The sequence below is a fragment of the Hoplias malabaricus genome, chromosome Y (assembly GCF_029633855.1).
Source record: "Hoplias malabaricus isolate fHopMal1 chromosome Y, fHopMal1.hap1, whole genome shotgun sequence".
In the NCBI taxonomy this organism is placed as follows: Eukaryota; Metazoa; Chordata; class Actinopteri; order Characiformes; family Erythrinidae; genus Hoplias; species Hoplias malabaricus.
Window position 1 is genome coordinate 60,241,178 of NC_089820.1, and position 15,818 is coordinate 60,256,995.

The 15,818-nt window shown below is 57.5% G+C and overlaps 1 non-coding gene and 1 pseudogene across 1 annotated transcript; both read left to right on the forward strand.

Moving 5' to 3' along the window:
• Positions 1-7,877: 7,877 nt before the first annotated feature.
• LOC136679842 (5.8S ribosomal RNA) lies at positions 7,878-8,031 on the forward strand. The gene has a single exon (XR_010796625.1). It is a non-coding gene; the product is annotated as a 5.8S ribosomal RNA (ribosomal RNA).
• A 270-nt stretch (positions 8,032-8,301) lies between these two features.
• Positions 8,302-15,818, forward strand: part of LOC136679872 (28S ribosomal RNA) — an 11,014-nt pseudogene continuing 3,497 nt past the window's right edge.

The window sequence follows — 15,818 nt, forward strand, 5'->3', positions numbered from 1 at the left end:
TACACCTTTCCCTTCAGCATACACCCTTCCCCATCAGCTAAACACTTTCCCTTGAGCGTACACACTCCTCTCAGCTAAACACTTTCCCTTGAGCCTACACACTCCTCTCAGCTAAACACTTTCCCTTGAGCCTACACACTCCCCTCAGCTAAACACTTTCCCTTGAGCCTACACACTCCCCTCAGCTAAACACTTTCCCTTGGGCCTACACACTTCCCCCTCAGCTAAACACTTTCCCTCATGTCTTCAGCTCACTAGCACTTAGTCCTTCCTCTTGGGCCTACACACTTTCGCTTGAGACTACACACTCCCCTTAGCTACACACTTTCCCTTGGGCCTACACACTCCCCTCAGCTAAACACTTTCCCTTGAGACTACACACTTCCCCCTCAGCTAAACACTTTCCCTTGAGCCTACACACTTCCCCCTCAGCTAAACACTTTCCCTTGGGCCTACACACTCCCCTCAGCTAAACACTTTCCCTTGGGCCTACACACTCCCCTCAGCTAAACACTTTCCCTTGAGCCTACACACTCCTCTCAGCTAAACACTTTCCCTTGGGCCTACACACTCCCCTCAGCTAAACACTTTCCCTTGGGCCTACACACTCCCCTCAGCTAAACACTTTCCTTGGGCCTACACACTCCCCTCAGCTAAACACTTTCCCTTGGGCCTACACACTCCCCTCAGCTAAACACTTTCCCTTGAGTCTACACACTCCCCTCAGCTAAACACTTTCTCTTGGGCCTACACACTCCCCTCAGCTAAACACTTTCCCTTGAGCCTACACCCTTCCCCCTCAGCTAAACACTTTCCCTTGAGCCTATACCCTCCTATCAGCTAAACACTTTCCCTCATGTCTTCAGCTCACTAGCACTTAGCCCTTCCTCTTGGGCCTACACACTTTCACTTGGGCCTACACCCTCCTATCAGCTAAACACTTTCCTTTGAGCCTACATACTCCCCTCAGCTAAACACTTTCCCTTGGGCCTACACCCTTCCCCCTCAGCTAAACACTTTCCCTCATGTCTTCAGCTCACTAGCACTCAGCCCTTCCTCTTGGGCCTACACCCTTCCCCCTCAGCTAGACACTTTCCCTTGAGCGTATACCCTCCTCTCAGCTAAACACTTTCCCTTGAGCCTACATACTCCCCTCAGCTAAACACTTTCCCTTGGGCCTACACCCTTCCCCCTCAGCTAAACACTTTCCCTCATGTCTTCAGCTCACTAGCACTTAGCCCTTCCTCTTGGGCCTACACCCTTCCCCCTCAGCTAGACACTTTCCCTTGAGCGTATACCCTCCTCTCAGCTAAACACTTTCCCTTGAGCCTACATACTCCCCTCAGCTAAACACTTTCCCTTGGGCCTACACCCTTCCCCCTCAGCTAAACACTTTCCCTCATGTCTTCAGCTCACTAGCACTCAGCCCTTCCTCTTGGGCCTACACCCTTCCCCCTCAGCTAGACACTTTCCCTTGAGCGTATACCCTCCTCTCAGCTAAACACTTTCCCTTGAGCCTACATACTCCCCTCAGCTAAACACTTTCCCTTGGGCCTACACCCTTCCCCCTCAGCTAAACACTTTCCCTCATGTCTTCAGCTCACTAGCACTTAGCCCTTCCTCTTGGGCCTACACCCTTCCCCCTCAGCTAGACACTTTCCCTTGAGCGTATACCCTCCTCTCAGCTAAACACTTTCCCTTGAGCCTACATACTCCCCTCAGCTAAACACTTTCCCTTGGGCCTACACCCTTCCCCCTCAGCTAAACACTTTCCCTCATGTCTTCAGCTCACTAGCACTTAGCCCTTCCTCTTGGGCCTACACCCTTCCCCCTCAGCTAGACACTTTCCCTTGAGCGTATACCTTCCTCTCAGCTAAACACTTTCCCTTGGGCCTACACTCTTCCCCCTCAGCTAGACACTTTCCCTTGAGCCTACACCTTTCCCTTCAGCATACACCCTTCCCCCTCAGCAAAACACTTTCCCTTGAGCCTACACCCTTCCCCCTCAGCTAAACACTTTCCCTTGAGCCTATACGCTCCTCTCAGCTAAACACTTTCCCTTGAGCCTATACGCTCCTCTCAGCTAAACACTTTCCCTCGGGACTACACACTTCCCCCTCAGCTAAACACTTTCCTTTGAGCCTACACCTTTCCCTTGGGCCTACACACTCCCCTCAGCTAAACACTTTCCCTTGAGCCTACACACTCCCCTCAGCTAAACACTTTCCCTCATGTCTTCAGCTCACTAACACTTAGCCCTTCCTCTTGGGCCTATACACTTTCCCTTGGGCCTAAACACTCCCCTCAGCTAAACACTTTCCCTTGAGCCTACACACTCTCTTGGGCCTACACACTCCCCTCAGCTAAACACTTTCCCTCATGTCTTCAGCTCACTAGCACTTAGCCCTTCCTCTTGGGCCTATACACTTTCCCTTGGGCCTAAACACTCCCCTCAGCTAAACACTTTCCCTTGAGCCTACACACTCTCTTGGGCCTACACACTCCCCTCAGATAAACACTTTCCCTTGGGCCTACACACTCCCCTCAGCTAAACACTTTCCCTTGGGCCTACACACTCTCTTGGGCCTACACACTCCCCTCAGCTAAACACTTTCCCTCATGTTTTCAGCTCACTAGCACTTAGCCCTTCCTCTTGGGCCTACACACTTTCCCTTGGGCCTACACACTCCCCTCAGCTACACCCTTCCCCTTGAGCCTACATACTCCCCTCAGCTAAACACTTTCCCTTGAGCCTACACACTCCCCTCAGCTAAACACTTTCCCTTGGGCCTACACACTCCCCTCAGCTACACACTTTCCCTTGGGCCTACACACTCCCCCTCAGCTACACACTTTCCCTTGGGCCTACACACTCCCCCTCAGCTACACACTTTCCCTTGGGCCTACACACTCCCCCTCAGCTAAACACTTTCCCTCATGTCTTCAGCTCACTAGCACTTCACCTTTCCTCTAGGGCCTACACCCTCCTCTCAGCTAAACATTATCTCTTGAGCCTATACACTTCCCCCTCTAGCTAAACACTTTCCCTTAGATTTTTAGCTTAGTAGCTCTTTGTTCCCCTTAGGCATTCAGGTCACTAGCACTTCACCCTTCCACTTAAGCCTACACCTTACCTTCAGCTAACCCTTCCCTCAGCTCAGATAAATACTTCCCTTTAGGCTTTTAGCTTACTAGCCTTCTACCTCCCTTCAAACTGGGCTTAGGGTTAGGGTTAAGTGTAAGCCCGGGGGCTTAGGGTTAGGTATGCGGTTAAAACGACTAGTGGCATGCTAATTTTTGGAGGCTTATTGGCATGCATAAATGCTGCATCCCTATTGGCTGTTTATTTGCATTGGCCGATTCTTATTGGGTGTCTATTTTCTTCAATAACTCTTGATCAAAAAGTCCGATCTGCTTCAATTTGGTATCCCTGAACTCGTCACTGCATGCTCTAAACAACAGTAGTATTGTCATGGTCTTGTAATGTTTGTTTAAATTTTTGTAATTTTTTGAAAGAATGCAGTGTTGCTTTCCGAGCGTGGGTTGGTAATATAATGGGTTTCTATGGGGCGTTTAAGGTGGAACTATGCAATTCCACCTTAAGAGGTTAGTGTGTTAGGGGCAATATGATTGGGTCCTGAGGACTGATAGGATAGGTAATACAATGGGTTTATTGTTGTTGTCATATAGCATTCTCAAGTTGAATTAAAAAAAAAAAAGTTTAACTTAGTGCTTGTTTTATTAGAAACGGACATGAGTACAGTTTTTTTTTTTTTTTTTTTTTTAAATCGGATCTAAGTTTTTCAGGGTTAGAGACAGATTATCTCTTCGTAAAATGCTGTACGTCAGCTGAGATCATTCTGAACGTTTTGATATAAAACATGTGGGTGATATAATACAAGTACTTTAAAGGCAAATTTCTGAAAATTGCTAAAATTTCCTTAGACTACAAAGGGTTAACTTTGATCGGTTCATTATTTCACGAGTGGTCAGAATGGAGTCAGGTATACTCATTCGAAATCTGGTGTCTGTAGCATTAAAATGAAGAAGAGTACTTAGATACTTAATACAAAAGAGTTAGGCCCAAAGGGTCAGGTAAAGGCCTGTTTTTCTAAGCTTTGCTCCCTTAACCCTTTTTCCCTAACCCTTTTGTATTGAGCTTTGCTCCCTTAACCCTTTTTCCCTAGCCCTTTTGTATTGAGCTTCGCTCCCTTGACCCTTTGGCCCTAGCCCTTTTGTATTGAGTTTTGCTCCCTTGGCCCTTTTTCCCTAACCCTTTTGTATTGAGCTTTGCTCCCCTAAACCTTTTTCCCTAGCCCTTTTGTATTGAGCTTTGCTCCCTTGGCCCTAGCCCTTTTGTACTGAGCTTTGCTCCCTTGGCCCTAGCCCTTTTGTACTGAGCTTTGCTCCCTTGGCCTTAGCCCTTTTGTATTGAGCTTTGCTCCCTTGGCCCTAGCCCTTTTGTATTGAGCTTTGCTCCCTTAACCCTCTGTGTTTGCTCTTGTTCTTTTGCCCTCTAGTGTTCGCCTTTATTTTTTCGCCCTCGTTCTTTTGCCCCCTAGTGTTCGCTCTCGTTCTTTTGCCCTCTAGTGTTTGCTCTCGTTCTATTGCTCTCTAGTGTTCGCCTTTGTTTTTTCGCTCTTGTTCTTTTGCCCTCTAGTGTTTGCTCTTGTTCTTTTGCCCTCTAGTGTTCGCTCTCGTTCTTTTGCCCTCTAGTGTTCGCCTTTGTTTTTTTGCTCTTGTTCTTTTGCCCCCTAGTGTTCGCCTTTGCTTTTTCGCTCTCGTTCTTTTGCCCTCTAGTGTTTGCCTTTGTTTTTTTGCGCTCGTTCTTTTGCCCCCTAATGTTTGCTTTTGTTCTTTCGCCCCCTAGTGTTTGCTCTCGTTCTGTTGCCCTCTAGTGTTCGCCCTTCTGCTCTCAACTTTTTCCTGCCTAATTTTTTAATGGACCCCAGGGTTAAGGGCTTAGGGTTAAGGGCTTAGGGTTAAGGGCCGTTGCTCGCTCTCTGTCGCGTTCGACGGCGCCCAATGGGTGTATGGAACCAGTGAGATCACAAAGACCGATAGCGTATTACTGCCAAAATTAGTCCCGGTTTCCGAGCCAGGTGCCGGGCAGAGCGGTGGGGAGTGGTCCCCAAGGTCCGTGGGGCCTGCCTGTGACGGCAATGTCATAAATCCGAGTGGTTTCCACCGGGTACCTTTAAGGTCGAATCCCAACCCTGGATCTCGTATCACGGTGGTATTGGGACGGCCTGTGGGTCTATAGGCCACCGACCATCTGCCCACTTGTGGGGCGGGTGGAACGGGCCGCCCCGTCGATTGTGTTAAACCGGTTAAGCCCGTTTCCACCCCGATGATCCATTCGATGTATGCCTGGGAAGGTAAAACATTCCTGGGCATGGGGGGTCGAGCGTATGAGGGGTTTCCCCCGTCCCGAAAGAGTCATATTCCAACCGATGATTCGTTCGATATGCCTGCCCGGGGGAGGGTCAACTTCCCTGGGCACCGGGGGGTTGAACGTATGAGGAGTCCCCCCTTTTTAAACCCATGAATTTGCCCGCGCGCGAGTTGACGGGGCCGCGTAACCCCCGAGGCGTTGGCCGGCGGTTATCCGCCGGTCCGTGGGATCTCCCGACCTTTTCCCCTCCTTTGAGCGGGACGTGGGAGCGCACCACCGGGCCCCCGGCTGGAAACGGCCGGAGGCAAAGAGCGCATTAGAGGTGACACGAATCGGCCTTCCACAGGCCGCGGCTGGAAGTTCGCAGGGTCGGCCTACGGATCGACCCTTCGTCTTCTCAAACGCAGACTTCTGTAGGCTCCGGGGGCGAACCGTAAACCTATGCCGACCTCATCTGGGTTCGATTCCGGAGAGGGAGCCTGAGAAACGGCTACCACTTCCAAGGAAGGCAGCAGGCGCGCAAATTACCCATTCCCAACACGGGGAGGTAGTGACGAAAAATATCGATGCGGGTCCTATGATCCTGTGGAGCGTAATCGAAATGAACTCAATCTACATCCGTGAGTGATGACCCATTGGAGGGCAAGTCTGGTGCCAGCAGCCGCGGTAATTCCAGCTCCAATAGCGTATGCTAAAGTTGCTGCAGTTAAAAAGCTCGTAGTTGGATATGGGGACGGGTCTCGGATCCCCTGTACTGTCCGGATGGGTGGGAAGCTCCTTCGGGGGTGACCCCCTGTCTCTGGGTGGATGTTGGGACCTGGTCCCTACCCGCCGGTGTCCTCTGCTCGCCGGCCGTGGAGAAGCCCTTAGCTGGGTACTTCACTGCGGTGCACGGTGGGTTGGAGGGTCCGGAGCGTTTACTTTGAATAAAGCAGAGTGCTCAAAGCAGGCCGACACGTGCCATGTCTGACTGAGCTAGGAATAATGGAATAGGGCCCTCCACGGGGCTTCGGGGTCTCTCTTTCGGTACGGCTGGTCGTTCCGGAGTGGGGCTCCGGGGCTTCCACGGTCCTATTTCGTGGGTTTTAAGGACCGAGGGCAATGATTAAGAGGGACGGCCGGGGGCATTCGTACCACACCGACAGAGGTGAAATTCGTTGACCGGTGTGGGACGAACGAAAGCGAAGGCATTTGCCAAGAATGTTTTCATTAATCAAGAACGAAAGTCGGGGGAGCGAAGACGATCAGGTACCGTCGTAGTTCCGACCGTAAACTATGCCGACCCGCGATCCGGCGGCGTGAGGCTAGCGACCACGACCGGCCGGGCAGCGTGAGGGAAACCACGAGTCTTTGGGCTCTGGGGGGAGTATGGTTGCAAAGCTGAAACTTAAAGGAATTGACGGAAGGGCACCACCAGGAGTGGAGCTTGCGGCTTAATTTGACTCAACACGGGGAATCTCACCCGGCCCGGACACGGTAAGGATTGACAGATTGATGGCTCTTTCTTGATTCTGTGGGTGGTGGTGCATGGCCGTTGGGAGTTCGTGGAGCGATTCGTCTGGTTAACTCCGATAACGGACGAGACCCTGTGCCTTAAAAAGTTACACGGCCCTCCCTTGTGTCCCTGTGGGGGCAGGCGGCCCGAGGGTTCGGCGGTCGGTGGCCGAACTTCTTAGAGCGATCCGGGGCAAGGCAAAGCCGTATGAGATTCGGGGCCATAACAGGTCTGTGATGCCCTTAGACGCCCGGGGCCGCACGTGAGTTACACTGGCTGGTTCAGCATGTGCATCCATCCTATGCCGAAAGGCCTGGGCAATCCTATGAACGCCTTCCCCGCTGGGGATAGGGGATTGCAACTTTTCCCCTTGAACGAGGAATTCCAAGTAGTCGCGGGTCACCAGCCCGCGTCGATTAAGTCCCTGCCCTTTGTACACACCGCCCGTCGCTACTACCGATTGGATGGCCTGGTGAGGTCCTCGGACCATCTCCGAGGTGCCCCTTTACCGGGGGGTTGCCTCGTTGAGGTGGGAAGTTGATCGAACTTGGGCATCTAGAGGGAGTAAAAGTCGTAACAAGGTTTCCGTAGGGGTCCGGACTAGGTGGGATCTACCCAGCGCTTCCCCTAAGCGGGGACTTAGGAGCGTACCACCGGGCCTCGCTCATACCCTCCGGGGTGGAGAGCGTGGCTTTGAGCGCACGCCTGAATGCCTTAGACCGGGACCCGTAACGCAGCGAACCAAACCCTGGGCCTCGCCGGGAACGGCGGGGCCTAGACCCGGTCTCCTAAACCACGTAAGTCTCGGGCACCTACTCGGGCGATCGTCCCGGGCCGTAACTCGGTCCGGTGGTGACGCCCAGGTTCAATGACCTTCCCCCTCCACTGGGGGGGGAGGCACCCGGCTTGAAATATTGGCAAAAATTGTCTCGTGTTCGAATGGCTTCCTTCGCCCGGCCTGTAACGGGCCGGGCACAAACCTCATACAACTCTTAGCGGTGGATCACTTGGCTCGTGCATCAATGAAGAACGCGGTAACCTGCGTTAAATAATGTGAAATGCAGAACACAGATCATCGATATTTCGAACGCACATGGCGGCCGCGGGGGTCCATCCCGCGGCCACGCCTGTCTGAGGGTCGGTTTACCCATCGATCGGTCTTCCTAGACCGCGGCTGGAAGTTCGCAGGGCCTCCACCTCGGACGGCCCTTCGTCTCCCTAAACCCAGACTCGGTCCTTAAACCACCGTGTGGCGAGAGCTCCGGACGTAGGGAGAGCCATTAGGTCCGGGTCCAATCCGTCATCGTCTCTCCCCGCTGGGCTTTCCGCCGCCGTCGGAGGGTGGGCACCGTAATACGGCGAGCGGCCGGGGGGTTTGCGCCCCCGCGCCCCGCAAAACAGTCTCGTAGTGCGACCTCAGATCAGACGAGACAACCCGCTGAACTTAAGCATATCAGTAAGCGGAGGAAAAGAAACTAACAAGGATTCCCCTAGTAGCGGCGAGCGAAGAGGGAAGAGCCCAGCGCTGAATCCCTCTTTCCCCTGACCGGGGTGGGCCGGGAAATGTAGCGTACGGAAGTCCGTTTAGTCTCGGTGCGGACGTGGGACCAAGTTTTGCAAGGAAGTGTCTTCCATAGATGGTGAAGGCCCTGTATCGTCCCGCATCCCGCCGGGTAGATCGGGCTTCCCGGAGTCGGGTTGCTTGTGAATGCAGCTCAAAGTGGGTGGTAAACTCCATCTAAGGCTAAATACCGGCACGAGACCGATAGCGAACAAAGTACCGTGAGGGAAAGTTGAAAACAGTACTTTGAAGAGAGAGTTCAAGAGAGCGTGAAACCGTTGAGAGGTAAACGGTCGGGGGACCGAGAAGACCGCCCCAGGGGATTCAGCCGGGCGGACGGCCCGCGCTCGTGTGGTTCCGTGACTCGGAGGCGAGTTCATCCGGGCGAGAGAGGGGGCGACCCCACTCCCTGCTCGGCCCTGAGCTTCGCCTCCCGACTTCGGGCCTCTCGGGCGTATGAAGGCTCGACCCGTCAGGTGTATTTTCCCCGCGTGGTGGTGAGTCGCGACCGGCTCCGGTTAGGCTTGGAAGGGCCCGAGGGTGAAGGTAGGTGCGTCCGGAGATGGGGCCCACACGGCCCCGGACACGGGCGTTCCGCAACAGCCCCTCGCTCCGACTTCGCCGATAACGCCGGGGCCGCGGAGCAATGTCCTTTCCGCGTTCTCCCCTCCTTCGGGATGGGGATGGGGCCCCCCCCGATCGTTCGGTCGAAGCGGGCCGGTTGGGCTGTCCTCAGCCCCGGGCTAGGCCCGCTACGGCGATACGGGGGGTGATCCAGGCCCGCAGCACCCAAACGCCTAAGGTCAGCGGCTAAGTTCGGACCCCGACCGCCCTGTCTTGAAACACGGACCAAGGAGTCTAACGCGTATGCGAGTCAAAGGGCTTGAACCCCGGAGGCGCAACGAAGGTGAAGGCCGGCGCGTGTCGGCTGAGGTGGGATCTAAGACACCCCCGTCCATGGTGGGTTGACAGCGCACCACTGGCCTGCTCTCCACCGAGTGGAGAGTGGAGCAAGAGCATACGCGGTGGTACCCGAAAGATGGTGATCTATGCCTGGGCAGGGCGAAGCCAGGGGAAACCCTGCGTGGAGGCCCGTAGCGGTCCTGACGTTCAATTCGGTCGTCTGACCTGGGTATAGGGGCGAAAGACTTAACGAACCATCTAGTAGCTGGTTCCCTCCGAAGTTTCCCTCAGGATAGCGGGCACCAAACTCAGTTTTATCCAGTAAAGCAATGATCATAGGCTGCGGGGCCGAAACGGCCTCGTCCTACTCTCAAACTTTAAATGGGTAAGAGGCCCGGCTCGCAGGCTCGGAGCCGGGCATCGAATGATGGTGCCAAGTGGGCCACTTTTGGTAAGCAGAACTGGTGCTGCGGGATGAACCGAACGCGCGGGTTAAGGCGCCCGACGCGACGCTCATCAGACCCCAGGAAAGGTGTCGGTTGATATAGACAGCGGGGCGGTGGCCATGGAAGTCGGAATCCGCTAAGGAGTGTGTAACAACTCACCTGCCGAATCAACTGGCCCTGAAAATGGATGGCGCTGGAGCGTCGGGCCCATACCCGGCCGTCGCAGGTGTCACAATCCCCAATTTGAAACACGGACCGTACGCCGCGACGAGTAGGAGGGCCGCCGCGGTGGCGCTGAAGCCTCTGGCGTGAGCCTGGGTCGAGCCGCCGCGGGTGCAGATCTTGGTGGTAGTAGCAAATATTCAGATGGGATCTTTGAAGGCCGAAGTGGAGAAGGGTTCCACGCCGACAACGCTTGGCCGTGGGTTAGTCGGTCCTAAGGGATAGGCGAACGCCGTTCGGAAATGCTGGGGCGATGGTCTCGTCTGCCTCTCGCTGACCGAAAGGGGATCGGGCCAATATCCCCGAACCTGGGAGCGGGGAGATTGAGTGCCGAGAGGCGCTCTCATAGCGGTAACGCAAACGAACCCGGAGACGTTGGTGGGAACCCCGGGGAGGATTCTCTCTCCTTGCTAAAGAGCTGGAGCGCCCTGGAATGGGATTGTCCCGAGAAAGGGGCTCAACGCTCTGAAAGGCGCCGCATGCATCTGTGAGGCAGCCGGGACGTTCCCCATCGGCCCTTGAAAATCCGGGGGAGGTATAGTGAATTTCCCCCCAGGCCGTACCAATATCCGCATCAGGTCTCCAAGGTGAACAGCCTCTGGCGTGTTGGAACAATGTAGGTAAGGGAAGTCGGCAAAACAGATCCGTAACTTCGGGATAAGGATTGGCTCTAATGGCTGGGCTCGGTCGGGCCCTTTAGCTGAAGCGTAGGCCGAGGGCCCGGAGCGGCCTGGCTCCGGGGAACTGTTCTGGTTCGCCCTTGCCCTGAGGGTCATGCGGGCAAAAGCGCACGGCGCCCGGGTTGATTCCTGCGTCTGTCGGTTAAAGTGCGTGGGTCGCAGCCGCGCGAAGAAGTCGGGGTTCCCTCCCGGCGGTGCTTAGGGGACTCGGTCGGTGACGGTGGGAGGCGGTCGCGGATGGGACTACGGCGGGGGTGCGTCCTTAGGGGACGAACCTCCGCCGCGTTTCGTCTTCGGCCCTTCCTTCCCGAAGTCGGCTGGGCTCCGAGGCCCATCGCCGGGTCCCAGCCACACTCGCGAGCGCGGCCTTCCGTTCTCCCATTCGGACGTGGGGGGTAAGACTCGGGAGTTGTGTGCGGATGCGTCGCCGGCCGTAGGGGCTTGGGAGGACCGGACCGGAGCGGTGTGACTGGAGCCGGGTGCGACGAGCCGAGGCCTCGTGGATCTATCGGGTGTGAGTCTCGCCTCGGGGGGGGGCGGCAGCTCCGAGGCGGTTCTCTCGACCGGCACCCAACAGCCGAATTAGAACTGCTGCGGACCAGGGGAATCCGACTGTTTAATAAAAACATAGCATTGTGAAGGCTCTTGGACAGTTTTGACACAATGTGATTCCTGCCCAGTGCTCTGAATGTCAAAGTGAAGAAATTCACCCAAGCACGGGTAAACGGCGGGGGTAACTATGACCCTCTTAAGTTAGCCCCACTATACACTTTCTGGACAAAGGCCCATTCAAATATATTGCCATTGGACACTTATGACCACAGTGGGATTGTATGCCGGTTATGGATCCATAATGCCGTATAAAGCATGACCATTTGGACACTGAGTGATAACTTTTTCCAGTTTGATACCCGCGGCAAAATCGCCATTTGGACAGCACTAGGGGCACTGGTGCTCCATCTAGGAGTTCAGAACGTTGGGCCCATCCCTTTAGTATGTGTCACTTGGCTCTGATTGGCTCTGATTGGCTTTCTGAATGGAATAACCTACACCATCCAACTTCCAATATATTTAACAGTGTCATATATATTGCAAATGGGATGCATTCAACTTTGACCTCTCTAAAGTCCCGCCCAAAGCTTGGGGGAGGGTCTAAGGGTCCAGAAAGAGCGTAAAATGTCTAAATCAAATATAAATAAAATTTCTCTGGGCCTCTGGAAGCCTGGGCCTCTGGGCCTCTGGTAGCCTGGGTCTCTGGGTCTCTGGGTCTCTGGGACTCTGGGTCTCTGGGTCTCTGGGACTCTGGGTCTCTGGGTCTCTGGGCCTCTGGGTCTCTGGGGCTCTGGGCCTCTGGGCCTCTGGTAGCCTGGGCCTCTGGGCCTCTGGGAGCCTGGGCCTCTGGTAGCCTGGGTCTCTGGGCCTCTGGGCCTCTGGGAGCCTGGGCCTCTGGTAGCCTGGGCCTCTGGGCCTCTGGGCCTCTGGGAGCCTGGGTCTCTGGGTCTCTGGGTCTCTGGGGCTCTGGGGCTCTGGGGCTCTGGGTCTCTGGGGCTCTGGGTCCCCGGGGCTCTGGGGCTCTGGGTCCCTGGGACTCTGGGGCTCTGGGTCTCTGGGTCCCCGGGGCTCTGGGGCTCTGGGTCCCTGGGACTCTGGGGCTCTGGGTCTCTGGGTCCCCGGGGCTCTGGGGCTCTGGGTCCCCGGGGCTCTGGGGCTCTGGGTCCCTGGGACTCTGGGACTCTGGGGCTCTGGGCCTCTGGGTCTCTGGGTCTCTGGGTCCCCGGGGCTCTGGGGCTCTGGGTCCCCGGGGCTCTGGGGCTCTGGGTCTCTGGGTCCCCGGGGCTCTGGGGCTCTGGGTCCCCGGGGCTCTGGGGCTCTGGGGCTCTGGGTCCCTGGGACTCTGGGGCTCTGGGTCTCTGGGTCTCTGGGGCTCTGGGGCTCTGGGGCTCTGGGTCCCTGGGGCTCTGGGTCTCTGGGTCCCTGGGGCTCTGGGTCTCTGGGTCTCTGGGTCTCTGGGGCCCTGGGTCTCTGGGTCTCTGGGTCTCTGGGACTCTGGGCCTCTGGGTCTCTGGGCCTCTGGGCCTCTGGGCCTCTGGGCCTCTGGGGCTCTGGGGCTCTGGGGCTCTGGGTCCCCGGGGCTCTGGGGCTCTGGGTCCCCGGGGCTCTGGGGCTCTGGGTCCCTGGGACTCTGGGGCTCTGGGTCTCTGGGTCCCCGGGGCTCTGGGTCTCTGGGTCTCTGGGACTCTGGGCCTCTGGGTCTCTGGGGCCCTGGGTCTCTGGGTCTCTGGGACTCTGGGCCTCTGGGACTCTGGGCCTCTGGGCCTCTGGGCCTCTGGGTCTCTGGGAGCCTGGGCCTCTGGTAGCCTGGGTCTCTGGGCCTCTGGGGCTCTGGGCCTCTGGGCCTCTGGGCCTCTGGTAGCCTGGGCCTCTGGGAGCCTGGGCCTCTGGGCCTCTGGGAGCCAAAAGGAAGCTCCGGAGCTTAGGCGGCGGAGAGGTTGTTTGAATAAGGCCCGTTCAGGGAACCAGGGCGTTGGGTTTAATTAGGCCCCGGAGGTAGGCCCCGGTGGTAAACTCCGGGGCAAGCCTTATCAGAGGCCCAGGATGAGGTGTTCTTAATGTATTGGCTGATAGGGAGCCCCGGAGGTAGGGGACCCTTGGTGAAATTCATGCCGGGTTAGGGGACCAGGGCGTTGGGGTGAATAAGCCCCTGGAGGTAGGCACCGGTGGTAAGCTCCGGGGCAAGCCTAATCAGAGGCCCAGGATGAGGGTGTAATGAACTGGACAACCATCCCACTTCCCATGTATTGTACAGCAATTGGGCAACCATCCCACTTCCAATATATTGTACAGCGATTGCGCAACCGTCCCACTTCCAATATATTGCGCGTCGTTTTGTCTCCCAGGTCCACCAGTGGGCAGGATGAACTTGCAATATATTATACAGCAATTGGGCAACCATCCCACTTCCAATATATTGTACAGCAATTGGGCAACCATCCCACTTCCAATATATTGTACAGCGATTGCTCAACCGTCCCACTTCCAATATATTGCGCGCCGTTTTGGCACCCAGGTCCACCAGTGGGCAGGATGAACTTGCAATATATTATACAGCAATTGGGCAACCATCCCACTTCCAATATATTGTACAGCGATTGCGCAACCGTCCCACTTCCAATATATTGCGCGCCGTTTTGGCTCCCAGGTCCACCAGTGGGCAGGATGAACTTGCAATATATTATACAGCGATTGGGCAACCATCCCACTTCCAATATATTTTAAGGTTCCAGGTCTACCAGTGGGCATCTTTTTTGACGGGGCAGGCTGATTGGTTTAGTCCGAGGGCGGGGGCTTAAGTGTGGGCCAGATAGGTTCGACCGGTGCGCCGGGTCCCTGGGGCTCTGGGTCTCTGGGTCTCTGGGTCCCTGGGTCCCTGGGTCCCTGGGGCTCTGGGGCTCTGGGTCTCTGGGTCCCTGGGTCCCTGGGTCCCTGGGTCCCTGGGGCTCTGGGTCTCTGGGTCCCTGGGACTCTGGGTCCCTGGGGCTCTGGGGCTCTGGGGCTCTGGGTCCCTGGGTCCCTGGGTCCCTGGGTCCCTGGGACTCTGGGGCTCTGGGGCTCTGGGGCTCTGGGGCTCTGGGGCTCTGGGTCCCTGGGGCTCTGGGTCTCTGGGTCCCTGGGGCTCTGGGTCCCTGGGACTCTGGGACTCTGGGACTCTGGGACTCTGGGTCCCTGGGTCTCTGGGTCCCTGGGACTCTGGGTCCCTGGGTCCCTGGGGCTCTGGGTCCCTGGGTCCTTGGGGCTCTGGGTCCCTGGGACTCTGGGGCTCTGGGGCTCTGGGGCTCTGGGTCTCTGGGTCCCTGGGACTCTGGGTCCCTGGGTCCCTGGGGCTCTGGGGCTCTGGGGCTCTGGGTCTCTGGGTCTCTGGGTCCCTGGGACTCTGGGGCTCTGGGGCTCTGGGTCCCTGGGGCTCTGGGTCTCTGGGTCCCTGGGACTCTGGGTCTCTGGGTCCCTGGGACTCTGGGGCTCTGGGTCCCTGGGGCTCTGGGTCCCTGGGGCTCTGGGGCTCTGGGGCTCTGGGGCTCTGGGGCTCTGGGGCTCTGGGGCTCTGGGTCCCTGGGACTCTGGGTCCCTGGGACTCTGGGGCTCTGGGTCCCTGGGGCTCTGGGACTCTGGGGCTCTGGGACTCTGGGGCTCTGGGACTCTGGGGCTCTGGGGCTCTGGGGCTCTGGGTCCCTGGGTCCCTGGGCTCTGGGGCTCTGGGTCTCTGGGTCCCTGGGTCCCTGGGACTCTGGGGCTCTGGGGCTCTGGGTCCCTGGGGCTCTGGGTCTCTGGGTCCCTGGGGCTCTGGGGCTCTGGGTCCCTGGGACTCTGGGGCTCTGGGGCTCTGGGTCCCTGGGTCCCTGGGGCTCTGGGGCTCTGGGGCTCTGGGTCCCTGGGACTCTGGGTCTCTGGGTCCCTGGGGCTCTGGGACTCTGGGGCTCTGGGGCTCTGGGTCCCTGGGGCTCTGGGGCTCTGGGTCCCTGGGACTCTGGGGCTCTGGGGCTCTGGGTCTCTGGGTCCCTGGGACTCTGGGGCTCTGGGACTCTGGGGCTCTGGGGCTCTGGGTCCCTGGGTCCCTGGGGCTCTGGGGCTCTGGGTCCCTGGGGCTCTGGGTCTCTGGGTCTCTGGGTCCCTGGGACTCTGGGGCTCTGGTTCCCTGGGGCTCTGGGGCTCTGGGTCTCTGGGGCTCTGGGGCTCTGGGACTCTGGGGCTCTGGGGCTCTGGGTCTCTGGGTCTCTGGGTCCCTGGGGCTCTTGGGCTCTGGGGCTCTGGGACTCTGGGGCTCTGGGTCCCTGGGTCTCTGGGGCTCTGGGGCTCTGGGGCTCTGGGACTCTGGGACTCTGGGACTCTGGGGCTCTGGGTCCCTGGGGCTCTGGGTCTCTGGGTCCCTGGGGCTCTGGGTCTCTGGGTCCCTGGGGCTCTGGGTCTCTGGGTCCCTGGGACTCTTGGTCCCTGGGACTCTGGGGCTCTGGGGCTCTGGTGCTCTGGGACTCTGGGGCTCTGGGGCTCTGGGGCTCTGGGTCCCTGGGGCTCTGGGTCTCTGGGTCTCTGGGTCCCTGGGACTCTGGGTCCCTGGGACTCT